Source organism: Hyaena hyaena, unplaced genomic scaffold, assembly GCF_003009895.1.
Source record: "Hyaena hyaena isolate Hyena2069 unplaced genomic scaffold, ASM300989v1 scaffold_253, whole genome shotgun sequence".
NCBI lineage: Eukaryota > Metazoa > Chordata > Mammalia > Carnivora > Hyaenidae > Hyaena > Hyaena hyaena.
Window position 1 is genome coordinate 1,781,994 of NW_024080887.1, and position 6,000 is coordinate 1,787,993.

Sequence of the window (6,000 nt, forward strand, 5' to 3'; positions counted from 1 at the left end):
CACAAAATCATTTCCTTAATGCCATTTGCTGCAAATGATATTTTGTCTTGGGATGCTTTTTGAAGAAGATGATGTTCCTATATTATACTGCTCTGGATCATTCCACTTAGTTGAAAGTTTTTGGGTTGTTTTAGGGCCCTTGTATGCTTTTAGGAGGAGTACATGGGAAAGGCAAAGTACTTTTGGCTTAAAATTACTCTTAAATTTTACTTTGATCTATGAATATTTACTCTCTGTTAATGCTTTGTGTATGTTGCTAGCCTTTTATCTATAATCTTTTACCAGCATCATGGCTAGTGTTGTTCTTCCCCAGCCAAAGCTTTGAAGGAAGCAGAGCAGAAAGGTTTGCAGAGGAGAAGCATCTTGGTGGGAAGATGTTTATGAAGCCCTGCTTTCTGACCTCCCTTTCCTTTCCCCCTTCTCCTCCTTTTCTTTCTTCCTTTTTCTCTCTCAAACTAACATTTCCCCCCTTTTTATACAAGTAGTGCACTTGGATTTTTTTTTTTTTAAGTAGAAGCATCGATGAGAATGTCAGAATAGTCACATCTTCTATAAATAACTACTCTTATCTTTTTGGTGTGTTACTTTCACTTTTTCTTACAGAAATTACATGACAAGAAGCTTTTTATAGTATTATTTCCCTCTTGAAAGATCTCTAGAAGATTTTTTAAAAATATTATCAAGAATTCTTTATCATTTATTTTATTTTTTTAATGTTTATATACTTTTGAGACAGAGAGAGACAGAGAGAGAGACAGAGAGAGAGAGAGAGAGAGAGACAGAGAGAGAGAACATGAGCAGATGAGGAGCAGAGAGAGGGAGACACAGAATGTAAAACAGGCTCCAGGCTCTGACCTGTCAGCACAAAGCCCAGTGCGGGGCTCGAACCCACAAACCAAGAGATCATGACCTGAGCCAAAGTCGGACATTTAACCGACTGAGCTACCCAAGCACCCCTATCATCATCATTTTAAATAGAGTAGATATGCTTAATTGGTCAATGCATTGTAATTTATTTAATCAATTCCCTATTGGGGATGATAGATTTTTTGCCAGTATTTTGACTTTATAACAGCTTTACTCCTGAGCATTGCTTGGCTAAATCTTTGTTACATTATTGATGGCTTCCTTCATTTGCTGGATCCCAGTGTGTCAGTGCTCCATCATCTGTCCCCTGCTGGCGGTGGTGGGAATGCTCTGTTTCTCTTTGGGGCCCACTATGGTATTTCTACCCTCAGGGAGTCTTGATTCTCCACTCACACATTTTCATTTCAGGAGCAGACCCTCTGAATTCAGGAACATCAATTGGGATCATCACTGTCTTCCAGCTTGTTATACAACAGGCTAGTATGCTCTCTTTACCCTGTTGTGCGATGTTTGAGATAGCTGTCTGGATGTCCAGCGTGGAGAAAGGCCACACAAGAAATACCAAGGTACTTAGTAGGTAATCATTTTGCGCTGTCATTTTCCAGACCCTGCTATAGACCATGTACTATGGTTGGCACTTTATTCCTTTTTTAAAATTTAGGCTTTAACTCACCCATGTCAGGTAGGAGTTATTCTTGATCATGTTAGAAGTTAATTAGAAGCTATGTTAGTTTTTCTCAGCTAGAGTCTGATGTTTGGCTCTCTCTACTAGTCCTTGTTGCCTGTATAGGTGTTAAACTAGTTGGAGAGACAAGTGTTCATCTATGGGAAATTAAAACATTGGATAGGCATGGGTGCCAGACAGTTATGTGACAAGATGGTGGGAGGGGGAAGCCGGGTTGTGGCAGCCTGGAGGCCTTCACCTGAGCAGAAGGGCACTTGGTTACATGGTAGTTTCCTTCAGATAGCAGCAGGCCACCAGGTGGACCTGCACAGGCAAGGGTCTGAATCCTGACTCGGCTCCAGCTGAACTGTAAGCTGGCTGAGGTACCAGCTCTAACCCCTATTGCACCAGAGGCTGTCTCCTGGGGGATTTCCTGGGTTCAAGAAGCCCAAGCATCTCAGCTACTGAGTGGGCTGGAAACACAAGCATCATCGTGACATTTGGGGGTATTTTTCATAGCCAGATATGTCACAGTTTCCTAGTAGCGGATCAAAGACCTCAGGTGGAGACATCCTCGTAGTACTCAGGGGCATGCTTTTTGAGGCTCATCTTTCCAGTTTGACATTTTTGTACCCTGGGCCGACACTGTGATATCTAAGGTGAAGAGAGGCAAGATCCTAGAGCTTCCTATCTGTGCATTGTGAAACATGGGTAAAGCTGTCTTTTAAACATGGAGCCAGGTAACACATTAGAGACTCTGGACACTGTGTGTATGTGTTTGTCAATGGCCTATGGGGGAGAAGTTGGTTCCAAAATTCAAAATGAAAACCACAATCAAAGTTAATACATGTTTAATTAAATGCCTCCCCAACATAACATCATAACCTGGTAACAATTTATGGGCTTTAACTCAACTCATATATCATTAGTTTCAGCTAATACAGTATTGTGCAAAATCAAGGCCTGCCTGTATATAATATTGACTGTGGGATATGGATGCATTTGGAAATGCCTAATACAATGGTAGAGGGTTGGCAGCAGTGAGTGAGTTATTCAAAAGGAAGGGTGGCCCTGCTTGGATTTAAAATGAGACAATGCAGGGCTCAACACTTTCTACTGATGTTGTTCCCATTGCTTTCCAAGTAACTGGGTAGAAAATAGCTCCAACTCAATAATCCTATTAATCTTTGTGTTTTCGAGTTCCTGTAAAGAGCATAAGTGTGGCATTTAGTTAGATGAGACTTCAAACCAGGAAAGGGAGTGTTCTTGTCCCCCAGAAAGGTCCCCACTCATTCCACCATCTCCTCCTCCTGTCCCTGCCTCTCTAACTATGTAACTGGAAAGGTGTTTAACTTCTCAGGGCTTCCGTTGTCTGTACGTTCTCATCTGTGAGATTGAGATGGTGATACCCATTTTATGAACATTAAATGAGATAATGTAGGAAAAGTGCTTAGCACTTTTTTCTGGCACATAAGTTCCACAAATAGTGTTTAAGCTCACCTCCACCCTACCTGCTCCCCACAAAATAAAACAAAAATGCTATAATAACTTTTGATTATAAAAGGATGTGGATAAATTCCTATATTGTCCATGAAAACCTGGCTCAAGATTTTAAGTCTATTCCTACTGAGGCAATAACAGAGGCAGATAACAGAGATGCTTATTGCTGGCAGCATATGGGCGTTTAAATCCTGCCTCTTGCATATTTCTGGAAAACTGTACTGGATGGGCCCCAGGTATTGTGAAGGAGCCCTTAGGAATGCAGAAGTCAGGTTAACTGATTGGAATGGGGTAATGAACTTGTTAGCAGAAACCAGCCAGATCTGGATTCTTCCTGTTTATTCCATTTGGATCTAGCCCCACTTAATGGTGAAGGGAAGGAAAAATTCCTCTGTACCCTCAAGGGGTCTTCCAGCTGAATTAAGAACTAAATTTACATGGAACAGATTAATAGGAGAAAACCCCCCACAAAATTTCATTATGGGTGCCTGGAGGCCCAATAGTGAAATTGAGACCTAAAGAAATGACCAAGGCAGGCAGTTTTTATACTTTTTAGGACAAAAAGACAAATAAGTCTGTGTGAAATCAACAAGACAAAGAAGATTTAACTCTGGGAGCTGCAATTAGAATTTGGGCTGGGGTAGGAAATTAGTGAGTAGTAACAAGCGTTGTTTCCCCATCTCTGGTGATAAGGCTGTCTCTTTACCTCCTGGTACAGGAGGGAGGAAGGGTGACTTTCTTTCTTCCCTTCCTTCCTTCCTTCCTTCCTTCCTTCCTTCCTTTCTTTCTTTCTTTCATATTTTTTAGAAAGCTTTTTAAAAAAATTTTTAACTTTTTTTTTTTACAAATAGTTTATAAAAAATTTTTAACTTTTTAATGTTTATTTTTGAGAGAGAGAAAGAGAGAATGTGTGGGAGAGGCACAAAAAGAGAGGGAGATACAGAATCTGAAGCAGGCTCTCTCAGCACAGAGCCCGAAGCCGGGCTCGAACCCACGGACCGTGAGATCATGACCTGAGCTGAAGTTGGACACTTAACCAACTAAGCCACCCAGGTGCCCTAGGGAGGGTACCTTTTCTGTGGGAGATTTATTTTCTGCTTTCAGAGGGACAAAGAAGGGTCTGAGGGTCCTTGCACAGACTGTCTCTTTAGTAATTTTTGCTTAAAATCACAAATATGTCAAAGTAGCCCATTTTGGGGCAGCCTGCCCTTGGCCCTTAAAATGGATCCAAATGACTTCACGTTTCTTTAAACAAGATCATCACTAATTGACATTAGGCAGCTCTTAACCTTTTATAAAAGTTTCACAAATAGGTCAGTTCTCCTTAGTTCAATGTGGGATGGGTTAAGAGTACTCTTAACTCTTCTGGTCATCTTATCCTTCCTCCTGCTCATCCATCCAGTGCTTCAGCAAATGCTGAATAGTGCCTGAAGGTCAGCTCAGAGAGGTCTCTGTGCCTGGCGCCTGGCCCACACCTCTAAGAAACTCCTGTTGCCACCAGAGAGAGTCTCCCATCTGGAAACAGTTTTGATGTTGACCCTGTTGAGAGTCAGTGTAATGCAGCAGATGGGGTTCAGAGATTTAAGGAGGGGAAATCTGGCTCTGCTAACTTTCATCTGTGTGACCTGGGGCAATTTTTTAAATCTCTCAGAGCCTCAGTTTCCTCATCTGTAATTGGGGTCTAACAACAGTATCCACTTTTTAGGGTTGGAAGGATTGAGTAAGAACCTGTATGCATGTATGTAGGTACAGTGTTTGGCATATAGTAAGTGCTCAATAAATATTTGCTTTTTAAAAAGTTATCTCTAATAGAAGTTCAAAAAAACCTTTTGGGAGCCCAGCAAGGGGAGCAGTGAACACCTTCTGGGAAGGGGGGTGGTGGTGTCAGGGTTATGACTAACTCTACCTGGAAGCAAAAACCTTTGAACTGGCTCTTTTCCTTCCGTGAGTAAATTTCCAGCGTGGGGAGGTTACACTGATCTTCTCTGGGGACCTTACTTTGCAGTTGCACATTCCAAAGGCCTTTCCTTTCCATTCTGGGGAAAGAAGACACAAAGAGCACCCATGAAAGCAGTTACTAATTGTGTGACCTTGGGCAAGTCACCCTTGCCTCCTCACAAATAAAATCCCCTCATCAGTAATATGGGGATCATACTACTGGCTGCCCGGCACGCTTGCTACGGGATCAGGAGACTGTGCATGTGAAATGTTTAGCAGAGTGCATGGTGCACAGTAAAATGCCCGTTAAAAATTAGCCTATAATGTTATCCTTAGTTGAGTGAAGCACAGGTGCATCTATATTTTGGAGAAGGGTCCAGGGAGAGAAATTTCTGGGTCCCCCACCTCCCAGGTCAACAGCATTCCATTCAAGCTGTCAGTTTACACTTGAAAGCATCCATTTGTTCTGAACCTTGAGCAAATCCAGGCCTCCTGTACCCACAGCAAGAAAAAGAACTTTCTGCCTGATCCTCATTTTTTTTCTGATTCTTTCTTTTTTCTTTTCCTTTTCTTGTCTTTTTTCTTTCTTTTCTTTCTTTCTTTTAAAATAAATGCCTGCACACATGTTATTTATTTATTTTTGGTTAACGTTAAATTGAGGTTTTGACCGAAACTCAGCTTGCACATACTTGAAAAGCCATCAGGCTTGTTGGGCCGCGGATAAAGGTCTTGGGATTTCCCCGCGGGGCTGCGGAGAGTACAGACAGGAAGCCCGGGACCCAGCGCCTGACCAGAACTTCCTCCGGGGAGGCTGGAGCAGAGCACGGCATCCTGCTCGAACTCTCCAGAGCAAGCACTGTTCTGCTCCCAGGGGCGCGCTTGGAAGAGGGACCCTGGCCCTGACCCTTGGGTCCAGACCCAGCCAACAGCAGGAGGGAAGCTGAGGCCTCCCCACCCCTGGGAGAGGCTGACACTGTCAGGCTGGAACCTTCCATTCTGGCCCAACCTCTCCCCCCTGCCCCACCCCTCTC